At 38.2% G+C, this 24,940-nt stretch overlaps 1 pseudogene; it reads left to right on the top strand.

Moving 5' to 3' along the window:
* Positions 1-23,860: 23,860 nt before the first annotated feature.
* LOC123851852 (U2 spliceosomal RNA) lies at positions 23,861-24,026 on the top strand (annotated as a pseudogene).
* Positions 24,027-24,940: the final 914 nt, after the last annotated feature.

The raw sequence follows: 24,940 nt of genomic DNA, 5'->3' as shown, positions 1-24,940 counted from the left end.
CCTAGTTCAGTCCCTAACACAACCCATATCTTTGTGCAACTTTCATTCCATTATCAAGGCAAATATTAAGCTGTGATTTACACAATTACAATTTTAAGTCCTGAGAATGATGACTGGTGTGCTATGGAAGCACCTAATGTGGAGTCATGGAAGACTTCCCTGAGGAGGTGATATTTGAATTGAGGGCTGAGGAATGAATAGGAATTCATTACATAAAGAGAAGTAAGAGAGTCTGGACAGAGGAGAGAGCATGTGTACAAGGTCCAGAGACAGTGAGGAGGGTGACATATTTGAGAATCAAAAAGGCTATTGTGTGGGGCACTTAGAGAACACAGGACAAAGTAGCATGAAACAAGGCTGGGAAGGTGGGCAGAATCTTTATAGGCCATAGGAAGAATTTGGACTTTTGCCTAAGACTAATGAGGAGCAACTGAAGAGTTTTCATCAGAGAAGTGACATGGTCAAATTTGGGTTTTGAAACGATAACTCTGCCTGCTGAAAAGCAAACCAGAAGACTGGGGAGACCAGTTAGGATGCTTCTGAGGTAGATCAGGCAAGAGAGGTGGTGGCTTCTATTAGTTTTGTAACAGTGAAGGTCAGAGAGATGGGCATAATCAGGGATTATTTTAGCAAATAAAACAATAGGACATCAAGATTGACTAGATATGATGGGTAAGAGGTGGAGACATAGCGAGAATAAAAGTCCTAGGTTTCTAGTTTCTTGCTTGAAAAACTAAGCGAAGGTGGTGTCATTTTCTTAGTTGGGAACAGTATAAGGAAGAACAAGTTTGGGGTACAGTGAGATGATTAATTGAATTTGAGATATCATAGTTTAATCGAAAATTTTTTTTGCTTTCCCAGTGATACATAAAATAATGATATTTCTTGAAGAGGATGCCATATTAATTTTAGTTAAATTTTCTTGTTGAAAACAGGAACATGAATGAGGTCACTTAGGGAGAGAATATAGACTCAGAAGAAAAGGGAATAGAGGTCTGAACCTTGAGGATTTCTAACATTGAAAAATCCAGGAAAGAGAGATGAATTTGCAGAGAGAGAGAGAGAGCACTTACACAGGAAAATAGGAGGAAATCTAGGAATGTCTAGTGCTCCAGAAGACAAAAGAGAGTACTTTATTTTTTAAATTTAATTTAATATTATTATGTTATGTTAGTCACCATACAATACATCATTAGTTTTTGATGTAGTGATCCATGATTCATTGTTTTCATATAACACCCAGTGCTACATGCAGTACGAGCCCTCCTTAATACCCATCACCGGGCTAACCCATCCCGCCACCCCCTCCCCTCTAAAACCCTCAGTTAGTTACTCAGAGGCCATAGTCTCTCATGAATCATCTCCCCCTCCAATTCACCCCTTCATTTTTCCTTTCCTTCTCCTTATATCCTCCATGCTATTCCTTATGTTCCACAAATAAGTGAAACCATATGATAATTGACTTTCTCTGCTTGACTTATTTCACTTAGCATAATCTCCTCCAGTCCCATCCATGTTGATGTAAAAGTTGGGTATTCATCCTTTCTGATGGCTGAGTAATATTCCATTGTATATATGGACCACATCTTCTTTATCCATTTGTCTGTTGAAGGGCATCTGGGCTCTTTCCACAGTTTGGCTATTGCAGACATTGCTGCCATGAACATTGGATTAAATATGGCCCTTCTTTTCACTGCATCTGTGTCTTTGGGGTAAATACCCAGGAGTGCAATTGCTGGGTCATAGGGTAGCTCTATTTTTAATTTTCTGAGGCACCTCCACACTGTTTTCCAAAGTGGCTGTACCAACTTGCATTCCCACCAACAGTGTAAGAGGGTTCCCCTTTCTCCACAACCCTTCCAACATTTGTTGTTTCTTGCCTTCTCAGTTTTTGTCATTCTAACTGGTATAAAGTGGTTTCTCAATGTGGATTTGATTTGAATTTCCCTGTTGGCTAATGATGATGGACATTTTTTCATGTGTCTGTTAGCCATTTGTATGTCTTCTTTGGAGAAGTGTCTGTTCATGTCTTCTGCCCATTCTTTGACTTGATTATTTGTATTGTGGGTGTTGAGTTTAAGAAGTTCTTTATTGATCTTGGAAATCAGCACTTTGTCTGTAGTGCCATTTGCAAATATCTTCTCCCATTCTGTGGGTTGCCTCTTTGTTTTGTTGACTGTTTCCGTTGCTGTGTAGAGGCTTTTTATCTTGATGAAATCCCAACAGTTCATTTTTGATTTTGTTTCACTAGCTTTTGGAGATGTATCTTGAAAGAAGTTGCTGTTGCCGATGTCGAAGAGGTTACTGCCTATGTTCTCCTCTAGGATTTTGATGGATTCCTGTCTCACATTGAGGTCTTTCATCCATTTTGAGTTTATCTCTGTGTATGGTGTCGGAGAATGGTCGAGTTTCATTTTTCTTTATATAGCTGTCCAATTTTCCCAGCACCATTTATTGAAGAGACTGTCTTTTTTACATTGCATATTTTTTCCAACTTTGTCGAAGATTCGTTGACCATAGATTTGAGGGTCCATATCTGGGCTCTCTATTCTGTTCCATTAGTCGATAATATCTGTTTTTGTGCCAGTACCATGCTGTCTTGGTGATCACTGCTTTGTAATATAGCTTGAAATCAGGCAATGTGATGCCCTCAGCTTTGTTTTACTTTTTCAACATTTCCATGGTGATTCGGGGTCTTTTCTGATTCCATACAAATTATAGGATTGTTTGTTCTAGCACTTTGAAAAATGTCATTGGAATTTTGATCAGGATGGCATTGAAGGTAAAGATTGCTCTGGGTAGCATAGACATTTTAACAATGTTTATTCTTCTGATCCATGAGCATGGAATGTTTTTCCATCTTTTTGTGTCTTCTTCAATTTCTTTCATGAGTGTTCTGTAGTTCCCAGAGTATAGATCCTTTACCTCTTTGGTTAGGATTATTCCGAGGTATCTTATGGTTTTTGGTGCTATTGTAAATGGAATCATTTCTCTAATTTCTCTTTCTAGAGTTGCATTGTGAAGGTATAAGAAAGCAACTGATTTCTGTGCATTGATTTTGTATCCTGCCACATTGAATTGCTGAATTGCTGTATGAGTTCTAGTAATTTGGGAGTGGAGTCTTTTAGATTTTCCACGTAAAGTTTCATGTCATCTATGAAGAGAGAGGGTTTGACTTCTTCCTTGCCAGTTTGAATGCCTTTTATTTTTCGTTCTTGTTGTTGTCTGATTGCTGTTGCTAGGACTTCTAGTAGTATGTTGAACAATAGTGGAGAGAGTGGGCATTCTTGACGTGTTCCTGATCTTAAGGGAAATGTTCTCATCTTTTCCCCATTGAGTGTGATATTCACTGTGGGTTTTCTATAGATGGATTTTATGAACTTGAGGATTGTTCCCTCTATCCCTATACTCTGGGAGTTTTAATCAGCAAAGGATGCTGTATTTTGTCAAATGCTTTTTCTGCATCAATTGAGTGGACCATATGGTTCTTCTCTCTCCTCTTATTAATATGTTTTATCACTTTGACTGACTTGCGAATGTTGAACCATTCTTGCATCCCAGGGATAAATCCCACTTTGTCGTGGTGGATGATCCTTTTAATGTATTGTTGGATCCTATTAGCTAGGATTTTGTTGAGAATTTTGGAATCCATATTCATCAGGGATATTGGTCTGAAATTCTCCTTTTTGATGGGGTCTTTGCCTTGTTTGAGGATTAAGGTAATGCTGGCCTCATAGAATGAGTCTGGAAGCTTTCCTTCTGTTTCTATTTTTTGAAACAGCTTCAGGAGAACAGGCCTTATTTCTTCTTTGAATTTTTGGTAGAATTCCCCAGAGAATCCCTCAGGCCCTGTGTTCTTGTTTTTTGGGAGGTTTTTGATCACTGCTTCAATCTCTTACTGGTTATTGGCCTATTCAAGTTGTCAATTTATTTCTGTTTCAGTCTGGCAGTTTATAGGTTTCCAGGAAGGCATCCATTTCTTCCAGGTTCCTTAATTTATTGGCATAGCATTGTTGATAATAATTTCTAATAATTGTTTTTATTTTTTGGTGTTAGTCGTGATCTCTCCCCTTTGGTTCATAATTTCAGTAATTTGGGTTCTTTCTCTTTTCTACTGGATAAATCTGGCCAGTGGTTTATCGATCTTATTAATTCTTTCAAAGAACCAACTTCTAGTTTCATTGATCTGATCTACTGTGCTTCTGACTTCTAATTCATTGATCTCTGCTCTAATCTTAAGTATTTCTCTTCTAATGCATGGCTTAGGCATTGTTTGTTGCTTTTTCTCTAGTTCTTTAAGGTGTAGAGTTACTTGGTGAATTCGGGATTTTTCTATTTTTCTGAGTGAGACTTGGATGGCTATGTATTTCCCCCTTAGGACCGCCTTTGCAGTATCCCATAGGTTTTGGACCAGTGTCTTTTTGTTCTCATTGGTTTCCATGAATTGTTTAAGTTCTTCTTTGATCTCCTGTTTGATCCAAGCATTCTTGAGCAGAGTGGTCTTTAGCTTCCAAGTGTTTGAATTTCTGCCAATTTTTTTCTTGTGATTGAGTTTCAGTTTTAAAGCATTATGGTCTGAGAATATGCAGTGAATAATCTCAACCTTTGGGTACCGGTAAAGACCTGATTTGTGACCCAGTATGTGGTCTATTTTGGAGAAAGTTCCATGTGTGCTCAAGAAGAATGAGTATCCTGTTGTTTTAGGATGGAATGTTCTGCATATATCAATGAGGTCCATCTAGTCCAGAGTGTCATTCAAAGCCTTTATTTCTTTGTTGATTTTCTGCTTAGATGATCTGTCTATTGCTGAGAGTGGAGTATTTAGGTCTCCTAACATTAACATATTATTAGCAATATGACTCTTTATTTTGGTGAACAGTTGGCTTATGTAGATGGCTTCTCCCATGTTGGAGGTGTAGATATTTGCAGTTGTTAGATCTTATTATTGGGTAGACACTTTAAGCATGATATAGTGTCCTTCTGTGTCTCTAACTACAGTCTTTAGCTTAAAATCTAATTTGTCTGATATAAGAATTGCTAACCCAACTTTCTTTTGAGGTCCATTCACATGGAAGATGGATCTCCATCCCTTCACTTTCACTCTGGATGTAACTTTAAGTTCAAAATGAATCTCCTATAGACGTATAGGATGGGTCCTGTCTTTTTATCCAATCTGCAACCCTGTGCAGTTTTATGGGAGAATTTAGGCCATTCACATTGAGAGTGATTATTGAAAGATATGAATTTATTTTCATCATGTTGCCTGTGAAGTCCTTGTGTCTATAGATTGTCTCTGTAAATTTCAGCTCCATATCCTTCTTGGGGTATTTTTCCTTTTATAGAACCCCCCTTAATATTTTTTGCAGGGCCACCTTAGTGGTCACTTATTCTTTCTGTTTCTGCCAGTCTTGGAAGCTCTGCATCTCTCCACCCATTCTAAATGACAGCCTTGCCAGATAAAGTTAAAGTATTCTTGGCTGCATGTTCTTCTTGTTTAGTACCCTGAATATGTCTTGCCAGCCCTTTCTGGCTTGCCAGGTCTCTGTGGATAGGTCTGACATTATTCTGATATTTCTCCCTCTGTAAGTAAGGAGTCTCTTCCCCCTAACTGCCCTTAAGATGCTTTCCTTGGTTCTAAGATTTGGGAGATTTACTATTACATGCTGTCATTTTGGTCTGTTTTCCTTGATCTTGGGAAGGGTCCTCTCTGCCTCTAGGACACAAATGTTTGTTTCATTCCCCAGATTAGGAAGCTCTCAGCTACGATTTGATCAAATATATCTTCTAGTCCTCTCTCTCTCCACCCCCTCAGAGATGCCGATTATTCTGACATTGGAACGTTTCAAGGTGTCACTTATTTCTCTAATTGCGTTTTCATGGATTTTGATTTGTTTCTCCCTGGCTTCCTCTTTATCCTTCTTTTCTATCAATTTGTCTTTTCGGTCACTAATTCGTTCTTCTGCCTCATTTACCCTAGGTGTTAGATTATATAGATTATATTGGATCTCATTCATAGCATTTTTTTAATCACAATTTTTTTTATTATGCTACATTAATCACCATGCATTACATCATTAGTTTTTGACGTGGTGTTCCATAATTCATTGTTTGTGCATTACACCTAGTGCTCCATACAATTCATGCCCTCTATAATATCCATCATCAGCCTAACCCCTCCCCCCACCACCTCCCCTCCAGAACCCTGAATTTCTTTCTCAGAGTCCATAGTCTCTCATGGTTTGTCTCCCCCTCTGATTTCCACCCCCTTCATTTTTCCCTTCTTACTATCTTCTTTTTTTTTTTTTTTTAACATACAATGTATTATTTGTTTCAGAGGTACAGGTCTGTGATTCAACAGTCTGAAATAATTCACAGCTCTCACAATAACACATACACTCCCCAATGTCTATCACCCAGCCACCCCATCCCTCCCACCCCCCACCATTCCAGCAAACCTTACTATGTTTCCTGACATTAAGAATTCTTCATATCAGTGAGATCATATGATACATGTCTTTCTCTGATTGATTTATTTTGCTCAGCATAATACCCTCTAGTTCCATGCACGTCATTGCAAATGGCAATATTTCATATTTTTGATGGCTGCATAATATTCCATTGTATATATATACCACCTCTTCTTTATCCATTCATCTGTTGATGGACATCTTGGCTCTTTCCATAGTTTGGCTATTGTGGACATTGCTACTATAAACATTGGGGTGCACATACCCCTTCAGATCCCTACATTTGTATCTTTGGTATAAATACCCAGTAGTGCCATTGTTGGGTCATATGGTGGTAGCTCTATTTTCAACTTTTTGAAGAACCTCCATACTGTTTTCCAGAGTGGCTGCACCAGCTTGCATTCCCACCAACAGTGTAGGAGGGTACCCCTTTCTCTGCATCCCCGCCAATATCTGTCACATCCTGACCTGTTAATTTTAGCCATTCTGACTGGTGTGAGGTGGTATCTCATTGAGGTTTTGGTTTGGATTTCCCTGATACCAAGCAATGTTGAGCACTTTTTCATGTGTCTGTTGGCCATTTGGATGTCTTCTTTGGAAAAATGTCTGTCATGTCTTCTGCCCATTTCTTGATTGGATCATTTGTTCTTTTGGTGTTGAGTTTAAGAAATTCTGTATAGATTTTGGATACTAGCCCTTTATCTGATATGTCATTTGCAAATATCTTCTCCCATTCTGTCGGTTGTCTTTTGGTTTTGTTGACTGTTTCCTTTGCTGTGCAAAAGCTTTTTATCTTGATGAAGCCCCAATAGTTCATTTTTGCCCTTGCTTCCCTTGCCTTTGGTGATGTTTCTATGAAGAATTTGCTTCAGCTGAGGTCGAAGAGTTGCTGCCTGTGTTCTCCTTTAGGATGTTGATGGACTCCTGTCTCACATTGAGGTCTTTCAACCATATTGAGTCTATTTTTGTGCGTGGTGTAGGGAAATGGTCCAGTTTCATTCTTCTGCATGTGGCTGTCCAATTTTCCCAACACCATTTGTTGAAGAGACTGTCTTTTTTCCATTGGACATTCTTTCCTGCTTTGTCGAAGATTAGTTGACCATAGAGTTGAGGGTCCATTTCTGGGCTCTCTATTCTGTTCCATTGATCTAGGTGTCTGTTTATGTGCCAGTTCCATATTGTCTTGATGATGACAGTTTTGTAATAGTGCTTGAAGTTTGGAAATGTGATGTTGCTAGCTTTGCTTTTCTTTTTCAACATTCCTCTGGCTATTCAGGGTCTTGTCTTGTTCCATACAAATTTTAGGATTATTTGTTCCATTTCTTTGAAAAAAGTCGATGGTATTTTGATAAGGATTGCATTAAATGTGTAGATAGCTCTAGGTAGCATTGACATCTTCACATTATTGGTTCTTCCAATCCATGTGAATGGAACGTTTTTCCATTTCTTCGTGTCTTCCTCAATTTCTTTCATGAGTATTTTATAGTTTTCTGAGTACAGAATATTTGCCTCTTTGGTTAGATTTATTCCTAAGTATCTTATGGTTTGGGGTGCAATTGTCAATGGGATCAACTCCTTAATTTCTCTTTCTTCTGTCTTGTTGTTGGTGTATAGGAATGCCACTGATTTCTGTGCATTGATTTTATATCCTGCCACTTTACTGAATTCCTGTATGAGTTCTAGCAGTTTTGGCATGGAGTCTTTTGAGTTTTCCACATAAAGTATCATATCATCTGCAAAGAGTGAGAATTTGAGTTCTTTGCTGATTCAGATGCCTTTTCTTTCTTTTTGTTGTATGATTGCTGTGGCTAGGACTTCTAAAACTATGTTGAATAGCAGTGGTAATAGTGGATATCTCTTTCGTGTTCCTGCCCTTAGGGGGAAAGCTCTCAGTTTTTCCCCATTGAGAATGATATTTGCTGTGGGTTTTTCATAGATGGCTTTTATGATATTGAGGTAGGTACCTTCTGTCCTGATACTCTGAAGAGTTTTGATCAAGAAAGGATGCTGTACTTTGTCAAATGCTTATTCTGCATCTTTTGAGAGGATCATATGGTTCTTGTTCTTTCTTTTATTAATGTAGTGTATCACATGGATTGATTTGCAGATGTGGAACCAACCTTGCAGCCCAGGGTTAAATCCCACTTGGTCATGGTGAATAATCCTTTTAATGAACTGTTGGATCCTATTGGCTAGTATTTTGGTAAGAATTTTTGCATCCATGTTCATCAAGGGTATTGGTCGGTAATTCTCCTTTTTGATAGGGTCTTTAGTTTGGGGATCAAGGTAATAGTAGCCTCATAAAACGAGTTTGGAAGTTTTCCTTCCATTTCTATTTTTTGGAAGAGTTTCAGAAGAATAGGTATTAATTCTTGAAATGTTTGGTAGAATTCCCCTGGGAAGCCATCTGGCCCCGGGCTTTTGTTTTTTGGGAGATTTTTGATGACTGTTTCAATTTCCTTAGTGGTTATAGCTCTGTTCAGGTTTTCTATTTCTTCCTGGTTCAGTTTTGATAGTTGATACATCTCTAGGAATGCATCCATTTCTTCCAGATTATCTAATTTGCTGGCATGGAGTTGCTCATAATATGTTCTTATAATTGTTTGTGTTTCTTTGGTGTTGGTTGTGATCTCTCTCTTTCATTCATGATTTTATTTATTTGGGTCATTTCTCTTTTATTTTGATAAGTCTGGGCAGTGGTTTATCAATTTTGTTAATTCTTTCAAAGAACCAGCTCCTAGTTTCGTTGATCTGTTCTACTGTTCTTTTGGTTTCTATTTCATTGATTTCTGTTCTGATCTTTATTATTTCTCTTCTCCTGCTGGGTTTAGACTTTATTTGCTGTTCTTTCTCCAGCTCCTTTTGGTGTAGGGTTAGGTTGTGTACTTGAGACCTTTCTTGTTTCTTGAGAAAGGCTTGTATTGCTATATACTTTCCTCTTAGGACTGCCTTTGCTGCATCCCAAAGATTTTGAACAGTTGTGTTTTCATTTTCATTAGTTTCCATGAATTTTTAAAATTCTTCTTTAATTTCCTGGTTGACCCATTCTTTCTTTAGTAGGATGCTCTTTAGCCTCCATGTATTTGAGTTTTTTCTGACTTTCCTCTTGTGATTGAGTTCTAGTTCCAAAACACTGTGGTCTGAAAATATGCAGTTAATGATCCCAATCTTTTGAGACCTGATTTGTGACCTAGGATGTGATCTATTCTGGAGAATGTTCCATGGGCACTAGAGAAGAATGTATATTCTGTTGCTTTGGGATGGAATGTTTTGACTATATCTGTGAAGTCTATTTGGTCCAGTGCATTATTTAAAGTCTTTATTTCCTTGTTGATCTTTTGTTTAGATGATCTGCCCATTTCCGTGAGGGGGGTGTTAAATTCCCTCACTATTATTGTATTGTTGTCAATGTGTTTCTTTGCTTTTGTTATTAATTGGCTTATATAATTGGCTGCTCCCATGTTAGGGACATAGATATTTACAATTGTTAGATCTTCTTGTTAGATAGACCCTTTAAGTAAGATATAGTGTCCTTCCTCATCTCTTATTATAGTCTTTGTTTTAAAATCTAATTTGTCTGATATAAGGATTGTCACCCCAGCTTTCTTTTGGTGTCCATTAACATGGTAAATAGCTTTCCACCCCCTCACTTTCAATCTGGGGGTGTCTTTGGGTCTAAAATGAGTCTCTTGCAGACAGCATATCGATGGTTCTTATATTTTTATCCCATGTGATACCTTGTGTGTTTTGAATGGGGCATTTAGCCCATTTACATTCAGGGTAACTATTGAAAGATATGAATTTAGTGCCATTGTTTTGCATGTAAGGTGACTGTTACTGTATATTGTCTGTGTTCCTTTCTGGTCTATGTTACTTTTAGGCTCTCTCTTTGCTTAGAGTACCCCTTTCAATATTCTTGTAGGGCTAGTTTCATGTTTGCTAATTACTTATTTCTTGTTTGTCCTGGAAAGTTTTTATCTCTCCTATTTTCAATGATGGCCTAGCTGGATATAGTATTCTTGGCTGCATATTTTTCTCATTTAGTGCTCTGAAGATATAATGGCAGTGCTTTCTGGCCTGCCTGGTCTCTGTGGATAGGTCTGTTGCCAATCTAATCATTCTATCATTGTAAGCTACAGATCTCTTCTCCCGAGCTGCTTTCAGGATTTTCTCTTTGTCTCTGAGACTTGTAAATTTTACTATTAGATGTCACGGTGTTGACTTATTTTTATTGATTTTGAGGGTGGTTCTCTGTACGTCCTGGATTTTGATGCCTGTTTCCTCCCCCAAATTAGGGAAGTTCTCTGCTATAATTTGGTCCAATATACCTTCTGTCCTCTCTCTCTTTCTTCTTCTGAGATCCCAATTATTCTAATATTGTTTCATCTTATGGTATCATTTATCTCTCAAATTCTTCCCTCGTGATCTAGTAGTCGTTTATCTCTCTTTTGGTCAGCTTCTTTATTTTCCATCATTTGGTGTTCTACATCACTAATTCTCTCTTCTGCTTCACATATCCTAGCAGTTAGAGCCTCCATTTAAAAAAAAATTTTATTATGTTATGTTAATCACCATACATTATATCATGTAATTTGTAGTTTTTGATGTAGTGTTCCATGATTCATTGTTTGCATATAACACACAGTGCTCCATGCAGAACATGCCCTCTTTAATACCCATCCCCAGGATAACCCAGTCTCTCACCCCCCTCCCCTCTAGAACCCTCAGTTTGTTTTTCAGAGTCCATAGTCTCTCATGGTTCATCTCCCCCTCCAATTTCCCCCCCTTCATTCTTCCCCTCCTGCTATCTTCTTTTTTTTTTTTTTAACATATAGTGTATTATTTGCTTCAGAGGTACAGGTCTGTGATTCAACAGTCTTGCACAATTCACAGCGCTCACCATAGCACATACCCTCCTCAGTGTCTATCATCTAGCCACCCCATCCCTCCCACCCCCCACCACTCCAGCAACCCTCAGTTTGTTTCCTGAGATTAAGAATTCCTCATATCAGTGAGGTCAAATGATACATGTCTTTCTCTGATTGACTTATTTCGCTCAGCTTAATACCCTCCAGTTCCATCCACGTCAATGCAAATGGCAAGGTGTCATTCTTTTTGATGGCTGCATAATATTCCATTGTATATATATACCACATCTTCTTTATCCATTCATCTGTCTATGGACATCTTAGCTCTTTCCACAGTTTCGCTATTGTGGACATTGCTGCTATAAACATTGGGGTGCACGTACCCCTTTGGATCCCTACATTTGTATCTTTGTGGTAAATACCCAGTATTGCAATTGCTGGATCATATGGTAAGAGCCTCCATTTTTGATTTCACCTCATTAAGAGCCTTTTTGATTTTGATGTGGTTAGATTTTAGTTCTTTTTTTTCTCCAGACAGGTTTTCTCTAATATCTTCCATGCTTTTTTCAAGCCCAGCTAGTATCTTTAAAATCTTCATTCTGAACTCTAGTTCCGACATCTTACTAATGTCCATATTGATTAGGTCTCTGGCATTCGGTACTGGCTCTTGTTCTTTTTGTTGAGGTGATTTTTTCCATCTTGTCATTTTGTCCAGAGGAGAATAGATGAATGAGAGAACAAAATGCTAACAGGTAACAACCAATCCAGAAAAATATACACTAAACAAATCAGAAGAGTCCTGAAACCAGGGGAAAAGAAAGGAAAAGAAAGAAAAATAAGGAAAAATTTAAAAACAAACAAAAAACAGAATATGATCAAATATGATCAGGCTGGTGCATAGATCAGTGCCACACACTAAATTTTGGGTGTATTTTGGTCTGTCAGAAGAAAGTGCCTCCCATAATTTTAAAGAAAGAAAAACTTATATATTCACAAAAATAAGGGTAAATGGGATGAAGGGATGGAATATGACTGTAACGATGAAAATTGTAAGATTGTATAAAAGGAATTGATAAGAAGTTGGTTGAAAAAAGAAAGAAGAGGATTGAAAAAAAAGAGGGAGAGAATGTGATCAGGCAGGAGACTAGAGCAAAGCCACACACTAGAGATTTAGGGTATATTTTGGTCTGTTAGAAGAAGCTGTATCCATATATATATATATATATATATATATATATATATATATATATATATATACATATATACACACACACACAACAAAAATAAGGTTAACTCCTATGAATGGATAGAGTATGACTCTAAAAATGAAAAATAAAAAAGATTTTTTAAAAACGGGATTGATAAAATGGTTGAGAAAGAGAAAAAGAAAAATTCAAAAAAAAAGAAAAAGAAAAAAGGAAATTAAAAAAATTAACTTTGAAAGACTAAAGAATCATGGGGAAAAAGCCATGAATTCTATATGCTGTATTTCCCTAGTACTGGAGTTCTGCCCTTCTCTTTGGTGGGTAAACTTGGTCTTGACTGGCTGTTCTTGCTGATATTCTGGGGGAGGGGCTGTTGCCGTGGTTCCCAAATGTCTTTGCCGAAGGCAGAATTGCCCCGCCTTGCTAGGTCCGGGCTAAGTAATCTGCTCGGGTTTGCTCTCGGGAGCTTTTGTTCCCTCCAAGCTTTCCATACAGCTTTGAAGGACAAGGGTGAAAATGGCAGCCTCCCAATCTCCACCCAGAGGAGTCAAGAGCTCGGGGCCCCCTTCCTCAGTGCACCCCCAGAGAAAAGCAGTCAATCACTCCCATCTCCCCGGTCTCCGACAGCACTCTGTGCTCACCCTGCCTGTGACTGAGCATTTCTAGCTATGGCACATGACCCTGTTTGGAGCCTCTAAACCCAGCAGATCCCTGTGGTGCACTCTTCCTGGTGGGAAGGGGAGTCTCCCCGGATCTGCTGCTTGTGAGTCCCTGCTGGAATAGCAGTGGCCCAACTGTGCCGCAGATCACGGTTTATGGCAACCCTGAGCTGCAAGCCCACTCAGCTTCGTCTCTGTAGCCGGCTTCCCTGCTCAGATACCTAGGAACTCTGCCACACTCAGGCACCCCCCATCTTTCTGTGACCCCGAGGGTCCTGAGGCCACACTGTCCCAGGGGGTTCCACCCCCCACTTAACCACTGGAGTGATGTCCCTCAGCAGAGCTGACTTCTAAAGTTTCCGATTTTGTGCTCTGTTGCTCTATCACTTGCTGGTATCGGCTGATGCAGGCCCCCTCCCCCGCCATCTATCTTCCCGAATATCGCCTCGGATTCACTTCTCCGCACGTCCTACCTTCCAGAAAGTGGTCGCTTTCCTGTTCATAGAGTTGCTGCTATTCTTTTCTTCGATCTCCTGTTGAGTTCATAGGTGTTCAGAATGGTTTGATCCCTATCGAGCTGAATTCTTGGGACCAGACAAAATTTAGGTCTCCTACTCCTTTGCCATGTGGCTCCTCCCTCTTATTGATAGCATTTTTAAGTTCTGCCAGCTCACCTTTCATTTCTGCCCTTAGAAACTCTATGTTGCCATTAATCAATTTCTCCATTTTAGCTATCGTCTTCACAACTGCTACCCTGAATTCCATTTCTGACATCTTGATTATATCTGCATCCATTTGTAAATCTGTGGCAGAAGTCACAGTCTCTGAGTCTTTCCTATTTGGGGGATCCTCCTCCTAGTCATTCTGTTGAGGGGTGGTTGAGGGAATGTACAGAGTACAAATTATTGACCACAACCCACAGAAGATGCACCTCTTTTATAAGGACCTTAGGGTTGTCAGCCTCTTGTTCTCCCAGCCTGTCTTCTGGGGGAGGGGCCTGCCACACTGTTACTCAGGCAACCCTGTTTGGGCAGAGTTGCCTTCCCCCTGTGGGGGGGGGGCGATGGGCTAAGTGAAAACCTGTTTTGGGGGGCTTTTGTTCTCAGGTGTCTTTCCCTGGCGGTTTTCTGCATCTCTTCCAAGAGTCAGAGCAGAAGAGACCATTTCCAACCCTCTGTCTCAGAACAGAGAGATCACAGTCTGTTCTTAATGAGCTCTCCAGGCCACGCTATCTCCATTTCTGTCTGTGCTGCTATATACTGCAGTGTCCTGGGTTTTGCGCCCCTCAGCAGCACTCCCAGCCCTCACCTCCAGGTCAGGGCATGGGGGCATGTGTCTGCCCTTTGTGCTTCTAAAACCACCAGCTGCCCCCAGTTCACACACGTGGGCCCACTGCTCCAGGTTTCAGTCCAGGGGGCTGCCCTAAAATCCTTTCCCCACCACTACCGGTCTGTGAGTCTGTGCCCTGTCCCCAGTGCAGGAGGCTATCACTAACTGGCAGTGTAGGATCCCCACAGCTCCCTCCCCCTTCTGTTTATCTTTGGATATGTGCCTGCGGAATCATGGCTCCCCACTTCATACCTCAAAACCAACTTCCTGCAATATTCTGTTTGTAGAGATCTGGATATATCTTCTTACATCTCAGGCTGATTTCGTGGGTGTTCAGAGTGGTCTGATAGATAACCAGTTCAATTCCGGGGACCAGTTGGAATAGGGTCCCCTACTCTTCCACCATTTTTTTCAAAATCAAGAGAGTACTTTAAAAAGAAAGGGAATCAAGGGCGCCTGGGTGGCTCAGTTGGTTAAACAACTGCCTTCGGCTCAGGTCATAAACTTGGAGTCCCTGGATCGAGTCCCGCATCAGGCTCCCTGCTCGGCAGGGAGTCTGCTTCTCCCTCTGACCCTCCCCCCTCTCATGTGCTCTCTCTCATTCTCTCTCTCTCAAATAAATAAATAAAATCTTAAAAAAAAAGAAAGGGAATCAAGTAAGATGAAAGCTAAAATATATCTATTGGCTTTATTGACATGGAGATCATTGGGAACTTTGCAGGAATTGATCTTGGGTGGTGGTTTGGACATAGAAACCATATTAGAATAGGTTGAGAAGTACATGAAAGGTGGGGAAGTGTTATCAAATAGTGCAGATCTTTTAAGATTAGTTATGAAAGGCAGACAAAAATGGGGAAGTATCTGGAAGTTGATATGAAATCCTGTTTTTGCTTCCTAGTTTGCTCTTAATTTTTGTCTTTCCTCTGACTTTCCTTTACTGCTGTCTTGGTTCAGACCCTCCTTATCTATTGCCTGAACTATTGCAATAGGATTCTCTGTGGATATGCTCCTCTAGATCTATTTTTCATACTGCTTCCAGAGTGTTCTCTCTAGAAGCCAGATCCCACCATTTAACTCCCTAGTTTGAAGCCCTTGAATGGTTCTGCAGCAGGTACAAGATAATAGCAAAGACCCTTGACCCTGTGCCTATTACTTGCCCTTTGCAATTCCTTAAATATACCATGATATTCCATGTTTTTATGCCTTTGACTACTATTTCTTCTTCTATAATGCCTTTTCTCACCTAGTCTGCCTAGTAAATACCTGTTTGGATTGTTCAGGCCATCACTTGCTCTTTAAAACCTTTTCTTACTCTCTTAGTTTATTACTTTCTTCTACTATTTCTGTATTCTGTATATATTTCTATAATTACATGAAACTTACTATGTTGTAATTATTTGCTGATATGTCTGTTACCCTTAGTAGACTGTAAGTATATCAAGGTACTGGCTGTGCCTTTTGCTCCTTCATCCATCTCCAGTGCCTTGCACTGTACCTAGCCCATAGTAAGCACATGAACAAGAAAAAAAATCATTCTTTCAAGACACAAGCACAAAAATTCATAGAGGAAAATATTAAGAAATTTCAAAATATTGATGTTAAAGTGAAATGAGTTAAACTATTTCTATAATAGACCCTTCTCAGAGAGGACTTCTGAAGTGCTTTCCTCTTTTTTTTACATCCTTCCTCTCATTAGTCTCATGATTTCTCTAACTGCTCCATCAGAGACAGGTGCCACCCCCAATGCTTTTCAATTCCCCAAATCTGCTCAGATTTTCCTAAGGACCTATGAAACCATCATCCTTGCATTTATCACAACTCTCTTGAGCCAACTGATATTTACCACCTGTCCAGCTCGCTGAGGGAACAAGGACCTGAATTTATGTCTTTGTCTTATTTGTTCTAAATCTACCCCCATTTTAGCATACACGACTTCCAAACATTCCAGATTTCAATTGAAGAGACAAAGACCTCAGAAGGCCACATTCCCCTGTCAGTGTGTATCTATTTATTATTGCTAGTTCTGTTACACTACAAAATTATGTTTATGAGGATGTTAAGTGTCCAAATTAAATATCTTTGGTGGTTTTGTCAGTTTACATTCCATGGAACATTGAATGGTATTGTACTCTGTGTGTGGTGTGTGGTCATGTAGAAAATTCCCCAAAGTATGTTGTCATTAAAGTACTGGAATTGCGAAACCTGAGTTATAGTCCTGAATCTGTTATCATTAATTCACTGATTCATTCATCCAGTTAACAAATATATTAAGGTCCTATGATGTACAAAGCACAATGCAGGTTCTATATGGAACACAGAGGCCAATATTTTTCCTTCATCAGAATACTGTGATTTATCAATCTCAACAGTATCTCACAGACTCAAAGAACTTCATTCATTCATTTATTCAGTAGATAATTATTGAAAACCTATAGTTTGCCAGATAAGGTACTGGAAAAAAGTGATAATTAAGACAGACATGTGATCCCTTCCCTTGGGGAGTTGATAACCCTATAGATAACCTATAGAAGGCAGTAAGTCATTTAACAGATGGAGAAGAGACTCAGAGAGAGGACATAGTGACTTTACAATGTATAAATTGCCTATTTCATGACCTGCAGCTCCTTGAGTTTTTCTTTTTCTCTTAACTACATAATCTTATACCACAGAATCTACAATATGGGAAATTTCTGAGCCTACAGGCTCCACTGAATCAAATCCTAACTGTGGTAGGGAATGGACCCTGCTAATAATGAATCTTTGCCAAATAACATTTTCCTCAAGTCTCCTGAACAACCTCCTACTTATTCATGAGCTAGGCATTGTGCTGGAAAACATCTGGCTCTCTAAGAGTTGAGTATATGACTCAAACACTACAATTCTGCTAATACTGCTAAAATGTTATAGCCTTCATTTGAATCCTGCTACTTTTGGAAGAAGGGCTCTGTTGGACCCACAGTTTGGATTTAAGATCTTCCACCATACATAATGGGAAATGTTAAAAACTGAAGAAGAAAGTAGAAGGAATGGATTGATCATTTGAAAGAAATTAATGAAATATAAAACATACAATAAGCCATGGAGTTGGTCATTAAACTCAAAAGCTGTTTTATACTTAAAGACCAATTAAATAGACAAAACTTTGATGAGTATTTCAAAAAATAAAAAGAGAAGATACAGATAAATAACATTAGAAGTAATATTTTAGACATAACCAACAGATACAAGAGGTATTTTTTTTAATATTACTAGTGAACAGAAGAGTCCAAAAATAAACCCTTGTATACATGGAAATTTAATATAAGTTGACAGTTCAAGTCAATGAAGAAGCTGACTTACATTTAAAGTGTTTTTGAAGCAATTGGCTAACTATATTAGGGCAAAAATTTCTACCTCAAATAATTCACAAAAATAAATTACACATAGATTACAAATCTAAATGTAAGAGTTAAAACATAAAAAACATTGAAAGAATGTTATCAGAATATATAATAAACTTGGGATAAGCAATATTATCCTAAGGCACAAACAAACAAACAAAAGCCATAGAGGAAAAGATGAGATATTTGACCATATACTTTTAAAAAAACTTATGTATAAAAAAATAAAAAATGAAAAACTTATGCATGTCACAACATACCATAAACAAAAACAGATGACAATTGACAAGTCACAGACAGGGAAAAATATTTGCAACATACATTTAAAAATTTTTAAAAGTAATGTCCAGAATATATATGATGTTTATATATATTATATATTTCAATAAATCAATAAGATGACAAACTGACAGTAAAATGGCACATATAATAAATAGATAATTCAAAGAAGAGGAAACACAAAAGTTTATAAACATTTGAAAATATGTCCAACCTTATCAATTTTAAGGGTAACAAAGACTAAAATGAGATATCCATTTTTACTCATGATATGGGAAAATTTTAAAAAGTTTTCAATACTAATTAATCTTTGAACACTACATCAAAAACTAATGATGTACTATACGTTGGCTAACTGAACATAATAAAATAAATAAATAAATAAATAAATAAATAAAAGTTTTCAATAGCATGTATGGGGAGAGTCTGGGAAATCAAATAGTCTGATACACTGGTGGGAGTGTAAATTGTGCTATGGCCATATTTGGGGGAACAATTTGATAGTATCTATTAATATCTTAAATATTGTTCTCTATGACAAAATAGTTTCAGCTCTTAACATCTGCGCTAGAGAATAACTAAAACATGCACAAGGAGACATATATGTAGATGTTCTTTCACCATTATACTGTTTGTAATAATGAAAAGTTTGAGAAACTCTGAATGTCTATAAATAGGAAGATGGTTAAACAAAATTTGGTATATTCATTGTCTGGGTCTTATGCAAGATGTAAAATAATGTATACTATGGAAATATCTCCAAGACTTTATAAGGAGGTAAATAAAAACTTTAAAAGTTGAAGAACAGTATGTTCAGAATGCTGCCATTTATGTGAAAATAAACAAAACCCCACATATTTACAAAATTTCCACAAGTGCATATATATGCATGTAAATGCATAAGGAGAGGTCTGGAAGGTTTAGTGTCTGAGTTATTCGGTCCACGGACTATAGAGCCAAAAGTCTATTCCAGAAAGAGTCAAAGTTTCATTGGCATTTGGTGGTCTGGAACAAGTTGAGTAATCTTGATGAGTGTATCCTTTAAGACCAAGAGAGGTGTGGGACCCTGAAGTGAAAGTATGACTGTAAGAAAGTTAGCAAACATGGTTCCCTCAGGGATGGCCAAAGATTGCTGGTAGTAGGGATGAAAAATTCCACTTACTGAGCACTTTCTGTGCAGGCAATGAACTAGCTACTTTGTGTATGTTTATATCATAACATCTTTAGAATAATCTTGTAAGCCATGACTTGTTATCCCCTTACACATGGAGAAATACACTCTCAGGAGTAAATTGAACTTCACAATTCTGTGAAGTGGCAGAGCCAAAATTTGAACCCAGTTATATATGACTTTTTAACTGTATGACTGAAGAGCATATTTTTTTTTTTCCTCTAGGTTAACTTTTTAGATTCCAATGTTAAGGTGGCTGAATTCTTGGGTTTTCTGAACAGGTTACCTCAGTGGTTCTGGTATCCATGGATATATATGATTTGAAAGTAGAGTCTTAGAAAGACTATGACCAGTGACAGTTGAGATCACAAACCTTTGGTGCAGAGATTTTGAAGACTAGAAAGTTAATGAGAACTGCCACTGAATGCTAATTCCCCCTCCAGACAATAACAGTAGGTCTCCAAATATGCCTTGATGGTGGGAGCACCTTTTTCCATGTGTACAATCATATTTTCCATGTTTACTGCTGTCAAAAAGCAAGTACATAGGGATGATAAATATGCATGTGCCCATCCACATTCCATTTTACTGAACCTTAGTACAATATCCTGCCCCATACTAACTCTGTCACACTAGATGAACTAGATGGCATTAATAGCTATTATCTTTCAGTGCTTATTATGTTCTTGGAACTGTGCTAAGGGCTTTTCTGACATTACTATCATTTAATTCTTACACCAGATATATGAGATAGGTTTTATCATTACCCTCACTTTACAGATGATCAACTGAAGATTAGGGAGGCTAAAGAACTTGCTCAATGTTACATTACCAAGAAATAGAAAAGGAGGAATCAGATACAGGACTGTCAGATTCTGTAACCTGTGTCCCTAACTATACTTGTCTACTGCCTTTTTGAGGCAATTTACTCAATTTCTTCTTCCATAAAATGAGGACATTTATTGTTTTTGCCTACCCAGGGCCTGTTATTCCTCCTGGTAGTAGAACCCATATTTTTCCTCTGGGAACCACCTCTTTTCCACTCCCATTCCACATGGTTGGGTGAGGAGGGGCTGATTTCACTCTTTGTTTGTTCCCCAGACATGACCATCCAACATTTTATTCCTTTAGATACAGTGGTTTTTGCATGCATGGACACTGAACCTTGTTTAGCTAATTAGTTGTGTACCATAGGGACTGGTTCAGAGATAGATACATGATTTAATTTATTACAAAGTAATATAAGATTGTTCTTTAAACAATGGAGAAAGAGATTTCCTTTTTATGGACTAGAATGAGGGTAGACATAAACCTCTTTTTAGTGGGGGATGCCCTAAGGAGAGAATATTACTAAGAGTGACATCAGTATAGTGGAAAGGGGAGCTGAAAGATATTGGGTCCTGATGATATGGTTTGAATCCCTAGATACAGCCATGACTGAAACCATTTACCCCTACATTTTTTTTCAGTGCATTTATTTAAACAAATATTTGTTGAGTGCCTATTGCATCCCAAGCACTGCTTCAGGTATGGACATACTGTAGGAAACAATACAGATGTGGTCCTTTGTCCTTAGTTACATGAGTCAATAAATTCCTTTCTCTGCTTAAACCCAATTTGAGCCTTTTAAAATTTCTTTCACTTCAACTGAAATAGTCCTGACCATTACAAGAATGATAATAATGACTTCTAAGGGTATTCGTGTGGGTTAAAATGCTGTAATATTTGTATGTTAAGTGCTTAGTATAGCGTCTGGCACATACTAGGTGTTCAATAAATAATTTTGTGATTCCATATTGAATATCTTCAGGGACCTTCCTAAATGAATTATCCTATTTCCCAATAAAATACTAGCAAATCTAATTCAATAGTACATTAAAAGAATTATTCACCATGATTAAGTAGAATTTATTCCTGGGCTGCAGGGATGGTTCAACATTCACAGCTCAATCAACGTGATACACCACATTAATAAAACACAGGTTAAGAATCATATGATCCTGGGGCACCTGGGCGGCTCAGTTGTTAAGCGTCTGACTTCAGTTTAGGTCATGATCCCCCAGTCCTAGGATAGAGCCCTGCATGGGGCTCCCTGCTCAGTGGGGAGCCTGTTTCTCCCTCTGCCTGCTGCTCCCCCTACTTGTGCTCTCTCTCTGTCAAATAAATAAATAAAATCTTAAAAAAAGAACCATATGATCCTGTCAATAGATGCAAAGAAAGCATTTGACAAAATACAGCATCTTCCTTGCAAAAAACCCTCAACAAAGCAGGGATAGATGGAAAATACCTCAAATCATAAAGGCCATATATGAAAGACCAACAACTAGTGTCATCCTTAATGGAGAAAAACTGAGAGCCTTTCCCCTATGATCAGGAACAAGACAAGGATGTCCACTCTCCCCATTACTATTTAACGTAGTACTGGGAGTTTTAGCTTCAGGAATCAGACAACAAAAAGAAATAAAAGTCATCCAAATCAGCAAGGAAGAAGTCAGATTTTCACTGTTTGCAGATGACGTGATACTCTATGTAGAAAACCCAAAAGACTCCAAAAAAATTGCTAGAACGAATACATGAATTCAGCAAAGTTGCAGTATATAAAAATAATGTACAGAAATCTGTTGCATTTCTATATACCAATTAATGAAGCAGCAGAAAAAGAAATGAAGGAATCGATCCCATTTACAATTGCACCCAAAACAATAAGATACTTAGGAATAAACCTAACTAAAGAAGTAGGAGATCTGTACTTTGAAAACTACAGAATGCTTATGAAAGAAATTGAAGAGGACACAAAGAGATGAATGAAACTGGACCACTTTCTTACACCATCCACAAAAATAAATTCAAAATGGATGAAAGACCTAAATGCGAGAGAGGAATCCATCAAAATCCTAAAGGAGAACACAGGCAGAAACCTCTTTGACCTTGCCCGTAGCAACTGCTTACTAGACATATCATTGGAGGCAAAGGAAACAAATGAACTATTGAGACTTCAAGATAAAAAGCTTCTGCAGCAAAGGAAACAATCAAAAAAACTAAGAGGCAGCTTATGGAATGAGAAAAGATATCTGTAAATGATGTATATGATAAAGGGTTAGTATCCAAAATCTATAAAGAACTTACCAAACTCAACACCCAAAAAACAAATAAACTAGTTAGGAAATGGGCAGAAGACATGAATAGACATGGTTCCAAAGAAGACATCCATATGGCTAACAGACACATGAAAAGATCAGGGAAATATCAGGGAAATACAAATCAAAGCCACAATGAGATACCACCTCACATCTGTCAGAATGGCTAAAATTAACAACACAGGAAACAAGTGTTGGTGAGGATATGGAGAAAGGGGCACCCTCTTGCACTGTTGGTTAGAATGCGAACTGGTACAGCCACTCTGGAGAACAGTTTGGAGGTTCCTCAAAAAGTTAAAAATAGAACTACCCTACAATCCAGCAACTCCACTACTAAGTATTTACCCAAAGGATACAAAAATACAGATTTGAAGGGGAGATATGCACCCCAGTGTTTATAGCAACATTATCAACAATAGCCAACTATGGAGAGAGCCCAAATGTCCATCGATTGATGTATGGATAAAGAAGATGTTTTATATATATAATGGAATATTACTCAGCCATCTTAAAGAATGAACTATTGCCATTTGCAATGATGTGGATGGAACTAAAGTGTATTTTTATGCTGAGTGAAATAAGTGATTCAGAGAAAGACAAATACCATATGCTCTCACTCATATGGGGAATTTAAGAAAGAAAACATATGGGAAGGGGAAAAAGAAAAAAAAAAAAGGAAAGAGGGAGACAAGCCAGAAGATACTCTTAATGATATAGAACAAACTCAGGGTTGATGGAGGGAGGTGGGGGTGGGGATGGGCTAGATGGGTGGTGGGTATTAAAGAGGACACTTGTTGTAATGAGCACTGGGTGTTGTATGTAAGTGGTGAATCACTGAATTCTACTCCAGAAACCCATATTGCACTGTATATTAACTAAAAATGTTTAAATTAAAAAAATAGATTATCCTATTTCCTATTGAAATACTTCAGGTATCTTTTAAATTTAATAAAAATAAAATAAGAGTCCCTGGGAAACTGTATATAAAGAGATTTAAGAGACATATCAACAACAACATATGGACTTTATTTGAACAACACACAAGAGTTAAGCAACAGTGAGTGACATTTGAACGCTGATCACATATTTGATATATTAATATTTTAGGTGGTTTTTTTTTAAGATTTTATTTATTTATTTGACAGAGAGAGACAGTGAGAGAGGGAACACAAGCAGAGAGAGTGGGAGAGGGAGAAGCCGGCTCCCCGCAGAGTGGGGAGCCTGATGTGGGATTCAATCCCAGGACCCTGGGATCATGACCTGAGCCAAAGGCAGTCGCTTAACCAACTGAGCCACCCAGGCGCCCTTTAGGTGTGATATCATTACAGTTATGCTTTAAAAAACTTTGTTTAGAAATACATGCTGATTGCTTCTCAGCCTTTTGGCTAAGATCAAGTGTAGAAATACATGCTGAAATATTTTGTGGATGAAGTAATTTAATTTCTGGGATTTATTTCAAATTACTTTGGGAAAGGGGAAAGTGGGTCGTGGACATGTATGAAACACAAGGGTCCATGAGTTGCTAACTACTGAAAGTGGGTGATGTCTACATATTGGTTCACCATAGTATTCCTTCTAGTTTTTTTTTGTCTGAAATTTTCCTTGCTAACAAGGCATTTTTCTAATCATTATGTTATCTGTCAAAAAAAAAAAAAAAACCTTCCTTGACTCTATATTTTCTACTTCAAATCCTCTTTCTTTCCTTCATGGCCAAACTTGGAAGAAAACCTGCCCATACTTCTTTTTGTCTACTACTTCCCTTTTCAGTGATTCCAGATTTCCTTCATTTTGGCTTCTGTGTTTACCAATTTGGTGAAAGGCTTTTTTGTTAATATCACTGGGTTTGACTGCCTCATTATAAAATCTCTCATCCCAATAAATAAATAAATAAATAAATAAATAAATAAATAATAAAAATTCTCTCATTCCTCTGCTTCTGTTCTCTCTCCGACCACTCCTTCTCAGGCTTCTTCACTGGCTCACTTCTTTTCACCCCTTTCCCTGCTCAGAGTTGGGATTCTCCAGGGTTCTGCCTAGTTCCCTCCTCTACTCACATGACAAACACCCTCAGTGATCTTAGTCATCCCCATGGCTGCTAATCGATAAATACAGTTTACCCATTAACAATATGGGTTTGGGGCGCCTGGGTGGCTCAGTTGGTTAAGCGACTGCCTTTGGCTCAGGTCATGATCCTGGAGTCCCGGGATCGAGTCCCACATCGGGCTCCCTGCTCGGCAGGGAGTCTGCTTCTCCCTCTGACCCTCCCCCCTCTCATGCTCTCTGTCTCTCATTGTCTCTCTCGCAAATAAATAAAATCTTAAAAAAAAAAAAAAAAAACAATATGGGTTTGAACTGTGTGGGTCCACTTATACATGGATTTTTTTAAATAAATAGATTGGAAAAATTCTTGGAGATTTGCAACAATTTGAAAAAACTCACACACAA

This window comes from Mirounga angustirostris, unplaced genomic scaffold (genome assembly GCF_029215605.1).
Source record: "Mirounga angustirostris isolate CCGP_5_RB_7025 unplaced genomic scaffold, mMirAng1.0.hap1 SCAF_11, whole genome shotgun sequence".
NCBI classification, from domain to species: domain Eukaryota; kingdom Metazoa; phylum Chordata; class Mammalia; order Carnivora; family Phocidae; genus Mirounga; species Mirounga angustirostris.
This window is presented reverse-complemented; position numbering and strand designations above follow the sequence as displayed.